Source organism: Etheostoma spectabile, chromosome 5, assembly GCF_008692095.1.
Source record: "Etheostoma spectabile isolate EspeVRDwgs_2016 chromosome 5, UIUC_Espe_1.0, whole genome shotgun sequence".
Taxonomy (NCBI): domain Eukaryota; kingdom Metazoa; phylum Chordata; class Actinopteri; order Perciformes; family Percidae; genus Etheostoma; species Etheostoma spectabile.
Window position 1 is genome coordinate 3676782 of NC_045737.1, and position 12471 is coordinate 3689252.

Genomic DNA, 12471 nt, shown 5'->3' on the forward strand with positions numbered 1-12471 from the left:
TCTTGAACCCCCTCACAGTCTGATGACCAGACAGTCGGAACAACAACCGCAGCGTAGCAAATCCTGCTTTAAATTGTCCAAAGTTTTTAAAACTGTCTTTGGGGGAAAAGTTCCCTGGGATCTCCTTATAAACTGCAGCCATAGCTTCTGGGAAGGCTATGAGAAGTGTCTCTGCATTTGCAACCCTGGTTCATTGTCAATATCCTGGAAAATATTCCAAACTTTCTTCTTAGTAAATCCCGTCAGAGTACAGGAGCAGCGTTCTCAGTCAGACATCTAATCGACCTAACGCTAGCTGCATTAGGAGCTGGTCTCAGGTCAGTGGCCTGTGTGTAAATGTTGGGGCTGGAGCTAATGGTTCTGAGATCCTGACGTCATCTTTTGGCTTTGTTGGGATTCGCCCGCTTTCAGCGGCAGTTTCAAAATGTGGGATTTTCCGAGGAAAGGCATGTCAATGGGATTTTAAGCTTCTATGTATGTTCTATTTACCCACCGAACTGTCGTTATTCACCTATGACAAGGTAAAATCACCCCTTTAAAGATTTAGTGTGCAACTTTATTATATTAATAAATGCCGCTACATTCAAGGCATTGCCAAATGAGTTGCTACGAAGCTGACTAAGACTATTAGCTCCGCACAACTCTTTCTGTACCATAGTCAGCTATGTTGGACTATGCTCAGAAGATTGTGTTGTCCAGTGACTTTCCCACGCAGAAACTCAAACGAAGATAATTACTTCTTCTGAAGTGTTCCTCATGTTTTTTCAATCCTCCGTGTGCTCCTTGGCTACTAGCAACTGCGTAGAAGAGGGGTGAGGTTGCATGGACGGCTTGTATCATGTGGATGCGCTGACAGAGTTGTTGTCATTGCTTAGAATTCCTCATGAGGGAGACAGAAACACCACACTATAGCTTTATAATGTTTTAAAACTATTTGATACATACCAATTTGATCGCAATACATGTGAAGTAGAGTGTTGTAAGGTTACAAAGTACAGATACTTTGTTACTTACTTGAGTAGTATTTTTACGTATCTGTACTTTACTTCGTTATTTATATCCCCGGAGACTTTTGCTTTTGGGCTACTGCACTACATTTCTTAAAAAAATGTGTACTTTTACTTCGCTACATCTCCCCTAAGCATCTTCGTTACTCGTTACTAGAAAATAAAATCTTAATACATTTGTTACACTGGAAAAAAGGTTTATTGAATCATTGCTCTTAGATTGCAAGTGAAAACACGCTCCATTCCAGTTCGGGACTGTTTGCTGCAAAGCAAAAAAAAAAAAAAGAAATACAGGCCAAAATGATAGTGTCATGGAAGCTCCTGGTGTGGGCTCTGCTGCCGTGGTAATAGATGATGACCACCCCAATGACAGTGGTGATGACAATAACGTTACACACCTTTGGCCATTATCAAACTTTTTTTTTTACTTTTACTTCTAATTCTGAAGTACATTTATTATCAGAAAATTACTTTTGATACCAGGTGCTCATTTTGCCGCCAACAGGCTCAGATTAAATTCTAAGTGTCTGACAACATTATGGAAAGAATTTCTAAGGAGGTCGACCATACTGTTACAGCTTTATTGTGTAACTTTATGTTATTAACGAACGTCTGTTGCATTCAAGCCAGCAATCGATGATAAGAATGTGGATCAAGAAGCACGATTTTTGTCAATACTTTCTTACACACCAATGTTGGGCCACAGTGTCTTATTTAAACAAAGCTTAAGTTCATGATTAAAAACAATATAATCTTAATATAATTTGTTTGTGAGACATTATAAACAGCTGAACAAAGTAATTCTGAAGAGATGTAGGGACCTATCTTTCATCCGGCACAGCATGACGCAAAGCTTGACGTAAGTAGCTGCTATTTTAAGATTTTCGAGCGCTCAAGTCATTTAAATAGCAAATGAACCTGCACCCATATTTGCGCCCATGGGCGTGCTGTATTGGTATCTTGAGGCAGCGGGAAATGAACACGCCATTGGCCATCAAAAACCTTGTCTGAAGTCAATAACGGCTTATACACAGCACGCTCACACTATGCTTGTTACACACACAGGGAAGCGCAGCAACACAATGTGCAAAAGATGACAAACACAAATATTGCAACAACGCCATTATAATAGCAATGTGCAAAGGTACGAAGAGTACAAAGGCGTTCGCTCTGATTGGTTTATTGATTGGTATCCCTAAACACACTTCTGAATTAATGAAGACACTAAGTTCACGCCTTAAACGCACCTGCGCCATGCGCTTCGATTGTTAAAATAGGGCCCAGAGTATTGTTGAATTATAAAAAGAAATTGGTTGTAATTGTCAACAGTTGTTGATCTTGCAAGTTGATTAGATTTCACTCGCGCACCAGCAGCTGTCCAGCATGACCTCACACATGGCTCAGAACACAACATTGTTGGTTTACACACAGTGTTACTGTCTGTTATCAATATTATTTATTTGAATAAGGTTTTAGATTCATATCGGTATACATACATTAGATTTGAAAGAAGATGTCTTTAATTTGAATAATTACACATTTCATTGGAAGGTGAAATACTGGCACCATTTTTGCCAGGGTCTACTGTATATCCTTATCTTTTAGAGCTGCCCTTTGTTACTAACATTGACATGTCCAAAGTGAAATGAAAAATGTAAATTATGTTAATTATTTCTAATTTTTTTATTTTAACTGGGTTATTTTGTCCGTAAGTACATAAATGCCATCATTTGAACAGATCTAGTCTATTTAACACAAATGTATACAGGGGCCACATTTGCAGTGAAGCCATCCCAACTCCTGTCATCACTCATGTACGATTGATGCCCACCATATGCCAGTGAGAGGCTGTGGGCTCTGGAGATGGTGATGGTGTTGAAGGGCAAATAGGGAGATGGAGGGGCAACGGGTTTAGGTGGGGATGGAAGCGATACAGAAGGCACTAGTGGAGCGAGCTGGGGTGAAACCAGGGCTGCAGGGGCCTTTTTGCCGCATCTCTGTTCAGCAACTGTCAAAGATGATTTTTCTCGCCTCCCACTGTACTACTGAGATGGAGGAAGCAGCAGTATGACCAATGAACTTGCATGAAAATCAATGTGGGCAGCCCAAACATGAAATCAATGCGGTTGGCTGACTTGGCAGAAGTGGGCGTTGGAGAAGAGGGAGGAGGGCGAGGGAGGTGTGCAGGGTAGAAGATGGTGGCAGAGGAGTTCACTGAAGTCCACCAGAGTGGGTTTCACTCCCCCTAAGATGGGCCACGCAGAAGAGTTGAAGTCAGGGTAATATGGGAGGGGAAACAAAGAGGAGAAATTAGTTCATGTGGTAATGAAGAGGTGCTACACTGTTCCACCAATAGGGGGTCTATACCAAAGAATCGTTTTGGATTATAGGTCCTAGTAATAATTTATGCATTTTTTTTAACAACATAAAAAAAATACAACACGCAACAGGAATGGACAAAAAAAAGATAAAAAAGGACAACTTTACTGCTTCAAGAAATGCCATATTTATAGTATAGTCTATTTTATGAAAATCGTCCTCTCGCAATTTTTCCCCACCCCATAGTCATTTTACCCTGGCACCGGGCCTGACCACTCTATATTGTAATTACTATTAAATCACAATTAAATGATAATTCCAGTCGATTTCAACACGTAGCTCTGTTCTTTGGAAATTTGGAGTGCTGTCAGTAGAGAGAAAAATGAAAACAATCAGTGCTGCCTACACCGTGTTATCCTCCTGCTAGATTTAGCACCCTACAGGCGTGAAAAGGGCAAGTTTAAAACGTATTGTAGCCTTTAAAAATGTTCAAAATGTCATTACAAGTGCCTATACATGTGCAGTGGTTCCTTACGAGGGAACACAGTGAATCTGACTACAGTAGATCCAAACCAATTCCATTTTATTTATCCATTCATAACAAGAGTTATCTCGAGACACTTTACAGATAGAGTAGGTCTAGACCACACTCTACAGGGACTAAAAAATAGTAGTTTGTGGTAGTTCATGGCATAGCAGGGCCCTGTGCCACATTACAAGGCACAGCAGAGTGTAACAGGGCACCGCAGAGTGTAGCAGGATGTAACATGGCATTGCAGGATGTGTAGCGGGACCATGGCGACAGCTGCCATCATGATTTTGGAGCCTCCCTGATCTGAGGAATCATGCTGGGGAAAAAAGAACATAAGGACTTACTGAGATTCCTGTAATGCCAACTAAATGTTTCAGTCTCTGTAAAAGGATGGTATAGTCAATGGTGTTGAATGCAGCAATAAGATCTAGTAAAACAACTACAGAGACAAGTCTTTTGTCTGCGGCAGTTCTGGACATTACTAATTTTCACCAGGGCCTTCTCTGTGCTATGATGGTTTCTAAATCCTGACTGAAAGTCCTCAAGTAAACTATTTTTCTGTAGATCACATAACTGATTACTGTACAGTAGATGTGACAGAAAGGCATAACATTTGTGTTAATCCATACTTTTGTTTATTTCCTGTTTTCCGGTGAAGTCCACACTAGTCGATTGTCAAACTCATACCAAAAGGTGTTTTTTCTACAAAAAAAAAAATTTGCCGTTGTTACGGCCTAAGTAATGACTATGTAGAAACAGGCTGTAACCTGAAACCACAGTGGAGCCAAGAGAGCAGCAGTTCAAGAGTTTAAGAGCTATTGAGCATGTGCATAGGTAACTAACCAACAGTGGGCTCTAGAACCTTTGACCTGCTACAGCCGCCGCTCTGCTCTCCTGGCTCCACTGTGGTGTCAGGTTACAGCCTGTTTCTACATAGGCATTAAATACATTTTGGAAAATTGGATTGTATAAATTTGACAATCGACTAGTGTGGACTTCACCGGAAAACAGGAAAAAAATTAACGGGATGGAGTAACACAACTTTTATGCCTTTCTGTCACATCTACTGCAGTCAGATTTGCTGTGTTCACTCAGGAGGAATAACTGCACATGGCTAGGTACGGGTAATGATATTTTGAACATGTTAAGAGGCTAAAATCACGTTTAAAACTTGCCCTGTTGAAGCCTGTTGGGTGCTAACTGTAGCAGGGTGATAACACGGTGTAGGCAGCACCGATTGGTTTCGTTTTTCTCTCTACTGACATCACTCCAAATTTACGAACAACAGAGCTACGTATAGAAATCAACCAGAATTCTCCTTTAATAGTGCAGCCCTAGTCTACAATAAATGTATTAAAACTGCATCAAATCCCTCATTAGGAACCTCCCTGACTGGACTGAATGTGACTGGATATCAGCTGCACATATCTATATCACATATATAGAAACAACAAAGCTTGGTCCAGTCCAGGTCTGACCCACAGTAAAGGTCAACCGAGCAGCCACCCCGCCTTCTTATAGCTGCATTCGGAGACATTCACATGCACATTGCAGTGTAGGCCAAACAAGGCAAGAAAGGATTTATCACTTCTATACACACACGGCCTGATCTCAGACCTACACGAAGTGTGGGGAAATAAGCATGGTATATTAAAAAGCAGAGGCAATTACATTGACTCACTCAGAGTATGCTGCGGGAAGCAATAGGACCTTAAAGTGTTGGATTAGCTAAAGTAAAAAGGACATTAAACTTTTTTTTTTTTTCAATTTAAAATATCAAAACTTCTCATTCCAAAATTCTGACATGACGATCACGGAAAAATGATGTGTCAGAGCTAATGTATTGTCAGTATATTTATTTCTGAACAAATAAAACCGGAACTATCTGCATGGCTATACTACTCAGGGTAAGTGGGAGAACACGTTTTAGTGAATTGACCTTTAAATCACTACATGGTTTGGCATCACCTTACCATGTATCGCAGATTATTTTCACACCCTAGAAACATTCTTTAGTCGCTAATCAACACTCCTCCTACTCAGGCTCTATACACGTCATCATGGTATCAGCTGGTGCAGAGCATAGTGCAGAGGCTGAATGTAAAAATGCTTGGGAATTTTAATTTTAGTTAAACACAAAAAGAGCACTGACAATCATCTTCCTTTGGAGAATAATAGGCTTGACATTGTCCGAAAAAGGGAATAGACAAAGACATGTGTCTCTGACGGACACGGGGCAGATGATCATTTTTGGCAACTTGCATTGAATATTTATTGTTCTACCTACCTGCCCAGTGACTATGAGCTGGAACAATGCATCTCTCCTTGTTCTTGTGCAAGGTTAATGTTTTATTGTGTATTGTCCCTGATTGAATAAAATTACATTACATTACATTTTGAAGCAAAAACAAGGATGTTGTTCTTGGCTTTTTATTGGACAGCAGTGACATGGCTGGTTGATCTTGCGTCTGAAGCCAGAGCCCCTCTCCGCAGCTGCCTTACTATGAGTCAGCTTGTCGATAGCTGTGTCTCTGGCAGTGAGTTGACCCAGCGGGCCAGACAGCAAGCGTGTGATTGATTCCTTATACATGTCAGCATGGTCGAAAGGTCTCCGGAGCCCGCGTGGCATTTCAGGAAGAGCTGAAGCCCACAGGTCAGGGGTCTCTTGGCAGGTCCTGGGGGCCCCGGGGGGTGGTGGTGGGGGTGGAAGCATGAGAAGGGGCCGCCACACGGCAGAGCGAATCCCTACCTGGGGGTCCTTGTTCATAAGCTAAACCATGGTAATAATGGGACTAGTCAGGCTCAGACACCTGGGTACAGGGCTGTCACTGCCATTCCTCCTGCCTCAGCCCAAATGACTTATATGACATGTTATGAGAAGCTGCTCACCAACTTGATACAAGGAAGCAGCTTGTGTCCTATTATTCACACCATGGGCAAGGCTGGTGAATTAAAACCGTTGTTATGAATAAGCGTGTCTCCTCTACCAGCCAGTTCTGCAGGTACTTCATTGTCTGTTTTGCATTAAAATCATCTCATGCTCACATTCTCTGATCGTGTTCAAAATTCCACGTTTACAACAGTTCACTTACTTGCAGTACTTCTGTATTGTTTTTCTCTGCTGTTGTGTGGAAGCCAGGAACTGGTTGGTATTCAGCGCGGCTTCTCTGCCCGCTGTGTCTGGAGCGTACAGCGGCCGGGGCATCCTCCAGGTCAGAGCAGGGGTAAGGGGGTTTGCCAGAAGCGTTGCCCCCAGCAGACTGAGCCCTCACTGGGCACGGCTCTCTGATCTACTCCCCCTCCTTCCACCCCCCCACCCCACGCCTGAGACAATACCAGACTATAAATATCTCTCAAATGCTCAGTCAAGCCTGCTTTCCCGCTTTTGCTTTTATATCCATTTTTTGATGTTGTTTTGGCTTAAATTTCCAGAAACTTCAAGTCTTATTCTTTGCCTGTTTGCTGCTCTGTTTTGAGGCAGACAAGAAAGTGTGTGTGTGTGTGTGTGTGTGTAGGGTAAGGGAGGGGAGAGAGAACAGGCGCCTGCGGTTGTGTCCTTCAGGGTGATGGAGGACAGTGTCTGAGCTTTGATCATGGTCAAACCATGTCCATCTGGGTGCCCTGATGCCAGGGGCACTTTGCCCGCCTACTTAGTACCTCGGATGTCAAATCCTCCACTGGGGACATGTCAGCCAGACTTGAAACATGGACTCAATTGGTGTAGAGTACCCTTCAACTCTTTAAGCGTATGCATATCTAACCCCTGTACCAAGACTTTAATTATCCCAAGCTATACATAAAGGACATTCCATAATGACACCACAACAATTACGGTGTGCATCAGTCAAAGCAGCTCATCTCTCCTCCAGCCCAAATGAAGGCCTTTATTAGGAGAGTCTGGGTCCTCCTTTGCATAGCTCCATGGTGCCACAGAGTAAAAGGGCAGCATGGAGGAGCAACACTGCCCTTTACTACCACAAAATGAGAGGCCTAATGAAGGCCACAAGCAGCACGGCTATATATAGCCATAATGACCACAGTCACTACTATTGGATGTGAGTGGAGAGAGCCGGTGTTCCAGTGTTATTTGTGTTTTCTCAGCTCAGCTGAAGCCTTTATTGCAGGGGAAATTGTTCCTTAGAGAAGGCCCAATTTGTCATCAGTGTGAAACGATACAACACACTGCAGTTCAGCATCGATGATATGATTAGATGCAGCTGCAATTTAACTGCTTGAGCTCAGATTTGATAGTTTTACTTGTTCATGAAAAGGTTTTAGTATTAAGTTATGAAATTTAAAAATAACAATACATTTCCTTCATTTTTATTTCAAGTACTGAATCAGATGTGCCCAAGAAAATGACATCCTCTGCCACAGCAACAACAGTGAATATGGGCAATGGGCAACCTTTTAGCTAATCCTGGACAGGAATTGCTCTTCCACTGAAATGCTGCCAACTGGTATTGTTTACCCCAGTTCCCAGATAAGTGTATTTTAGACTTTGCATGTCTGTCAGGATTTCAGGCAGCGTCTCAGAGAGTCTAATATTTATTTTGGTGTGGGGATATTTTTCAGGAAGTTGATTGCCAGGTATGTGTTTGGGGTATGTACTGTAGCTATCTAGCAGCAGAGGGCTGGACCACAGACTGTAAAAATAGTGGATATAGCATCCGAGACGCGAACCATTGGTCTGCAGACTGCCATTTCAAAGCCTTTAGTTTGGCAAAATTGTCATTGCCATGTCATCTTATTTTTTAGTTTTCTAAACAGTTTATTGACAGTTGGCAATTACAGTAACCGCCAGGGGGTACAGAAATGAACAAGTTATAGAGAGCACATTCATTCAGCGTTGTAATGGCTACTTATTCTTGGAATATCCAATGTTTTTTATACATGGTTTGGTTTTATTCAAACACAATAAATAAAGGTTTATGATTAGAGTACTTACATTTATGAATATGCCATTTAGCCAGGCTGATAATATAATACTGGTTGGTTTGAGCAGGAGGGTAATTTGTGAAACCAAACAATATATGTTCAAAACATAATTGGTTTAGTGAGTTGAGTAATCATAGCACACATGATGTAATGTTGTCTCCCTGGTGTTAACGTTTGTTAACGTTTTTTCAATAAAACCTGTGATGACTTTACTTGTAAATGCTTTATTTGCAGTAAAAACAGGACAAGCGTAACATAAAAACACAAGCTAAGTGAAAAAATATATCTCAACAATGAAGACACCCACATCATACTAAAATTAATACATTTTTACAATTATAACATATGAGACCAGAAGAGTAGGCTACAAGAAAAAGATTGTCATGCCTCCTGGTAGAAGGGGATCTGATATCTCAAATTTAGATAGGAGAAAGGTAACCAATATTTTATTAAAGGTTAAATCTTTTAAATCTTCTAGAATTTTGAAAACTGCATTTGTGGATATGAAATTTGACAACAAAAATAGGATTAATATAATATTGGTTAACCTCCTCCTTTCTGAAATCCCAAACCATTTAAAACTGCATCAGCGTTTAACGTTGACTGTTGTTTAAGCCATATTACATGAGAGGGTTTAATTTCGAGGTCCAAAGTATAGGCAAGGTAAAGCAGCTTTATTTGAATAGCACAAGGCAATTCAGTGCAATAGATAAAACATTGAGGAACAGTTGAAAACGATCAAGAAATCAAAAACAGATAAAATACAGTAAGAAAAGTAGCCTCCTCAAGTGTAATATTGTGATTATAAAACAAAATAAGTCATAATCAACCTGTATTCAATTTGCTCTTTTAATATAAAAAAAACAAAAACAGACGGGATTTCTCGCCCCTCCTGTTTAGTCAGCCAGACAATTTGAGCAATAGCTTGTAAAGACTGTGGGATTTCCCAAACTGAATAATCCCGCCCGCATATATAAACACAAAACTGCTTTCCTAGTTCCATCGTGTTGTAACTAAGACATCTGCTTACAAAATAACTGCATTTATTAGCATAATTGCCAAACTGTTTGGTTCAAAAACATCCAAAACACCAAAGTACAAAGACATAGCGGACCAGACGCAAGCTTTTATTTTGAAAAGTCAAAGCTTGGGGACGGCACAGGGGGGGAATAAAACGGGAGCCTAGAGATGGGAGGTCTCCAGGCTGCAGCCATACCTGACTCAAGTTACCAGCTTGGTTGGCTGAACAAGACATTTTTAGGCGACCATAATGTTCTAATTAACTTTGATGAAGTGAAAACACACAGTGAGATGACCAATGTTTAAGATGAAATCATGGACAACACCCAAAACAATTTCACAGCTATTATTCAATACACAGGGCCATGGTTAGCATTACTAATTGTTGTGATTGACATCGTGTTGTATTGAGAAAGACTTGAAACAAGCAATTGAGAGCATATACTCATGAAAATGTTTCCTGAGGTAATGAATCAAGTGAGCAGTAGGGCCACTTTCTCATAGACTCATACTTCTTTTTGCAGCCAGTGGAGTCGTCCCCTGCTGGAAATTAGATAGAATGCAGATTCAAGGCACTTATGCGTTAGCTTCACTTTTCAGTTTCGGAAGCCTCCTCCATTATTCTGACAGTGTACGGGGTGGACACACACACACACACACACACACACACACACACACACACACACACACACACAGCCATATGTAGCTCTGCCTTATATCATTCTTTTCTGATCTGTTTCAGTTTATTATGCAAGCCTACTGTGTGCTGAATAAAACACGTTATTACATTGTATAAGTGCATGCTATGTGGATTACATGCTAACTGTACACACACACACACACACACACACACACACACTGTTATGCTGGAAAAGCCATGCCAGTTAGCTCTCCCCTGCTGTCACACAGCACACACAACACACAGCAGGCATGTACTGTACACGCACATTATCATGCGGGGCAGAGTCTCCGGCCCTCTGCATTATGCATGGAGCTCAGGGGAGCCAGGCCAGTGGAGTGTGAGAGAGAGGCCCAGGAGCGAGCCATGCTGTCGGACACATGTCAGCGCAGTCACACCACCTCTCCACGGACCACAAACACACAATCACACAACGTACATACTTACACACATCGCTCACTAACCTGACAAATCTGCACACGCACTCACTCACCCACAACATGTCAGGCAAAAGTCAATGTGATCCGTTCCGTGTCTCGATTTGTGAATTGGTTACAATAATGCAATGCAACATGGGCCTGCATCAACCTGACAGACTTACGATCTTTTTTTTTTCACTGAGAAACTGCACCACAGTTGCTTAATGCCATTTGTGTTAATTATGTGGAACATTCACATGCTGTCGAGCCTCATTACACCACAGGTACTAATTGGCCTCGAAAGGTGGAAGGGAGCAGGTTAAAATTCCCCGCAAAAATGAATAATTCTTTTGATGTTAAGCAGCGATCTGGCTGTTGTGCAAAAGTCAATAAAAGGTGCATGCATGTGTGTATCATGGATATGTGTGAGTGTCCTGTATGTACAGATTAGCATGTCCACAAGAGCAAAAGCACCTTAAATATTTGTGCATGTGTGTTTGACTGTCACACGCTGTTGTTTTGCTGTTTAGGTGTTTAAGCAGACAGACAGCATGCTGGCCCTGTGAGAGCCATATGGAAATTTTTTACACTATTTGTTACACTGCCTTGAGGCACATGCCTGCTCTCCAGCCGGCTAATGCACGTAGGTAAAGCCGGCCTTCCCTGAGCCACATCATCCACCTCCTGCGATGGGTTTGCCCCCCAGGCCTGCCCACTATGCCTCCAACCCTGTGGACAATGGACGGATCCTACAGTCAGCTGCCTCAGGTGACAGTGGGTCAATGAATATGAAACCAAGGAGACAACTGTACAATCAACAGGCGGCAGGACAAGGACATCAGTCACTGCTAGGGCTGGGACAATGCTTTTGTCCCGATTTGATTCTTTCATGATTCATGGGTGCCAAATTGATTTTCCTTTCCTTCTTCAACAAAAATTACAGTTGAATGATACACCTCTAGAGACAATATATGATGAGACATTTCTAAAAAAAAATTCTAAGAAGAATTTACATCACATGTCAGTCAGTCTGACATTTATTTTAATTATAAAGAAGAACATAACATGGCTTTTCTACATTTTCTAATTTTGGTATGTTTTGTAGGAAAACAACCATGATGGAGTCGCTGTCAGCTGTACCGTTTTTAAAAAAAAGAAGAAAGTTCAGGTGAAATTTCTTTTCACCTGATAGATTATAGGGGAAAAGTATCGATTTAAAAAAACACTAGTTACTGCAGTGCTACAGGATGTTCAATGGATACAGGTTTATCTGTGCTCACTGGTGTTTTTCCATGCAGAAATGGGGATGTATCTCAACATCTGACGGTATTAAACACAACACCATCTTGTACATCAGCTCTCTTAAAGTAAATGATGATCCAAGATGGCAGCATGTATGGCAGCATGTATGGCAGCATGTATGGTCTGATGTGTGTTTGTCACTTTTATCTACACTCATTTATTCTATTTATATATTTATTTTGTTTGCTTTTATACTCATATATGGAGAAATTTTTTGGCGGATTCCATGATTGAGCTCTTTGGCTTTTAGATGAA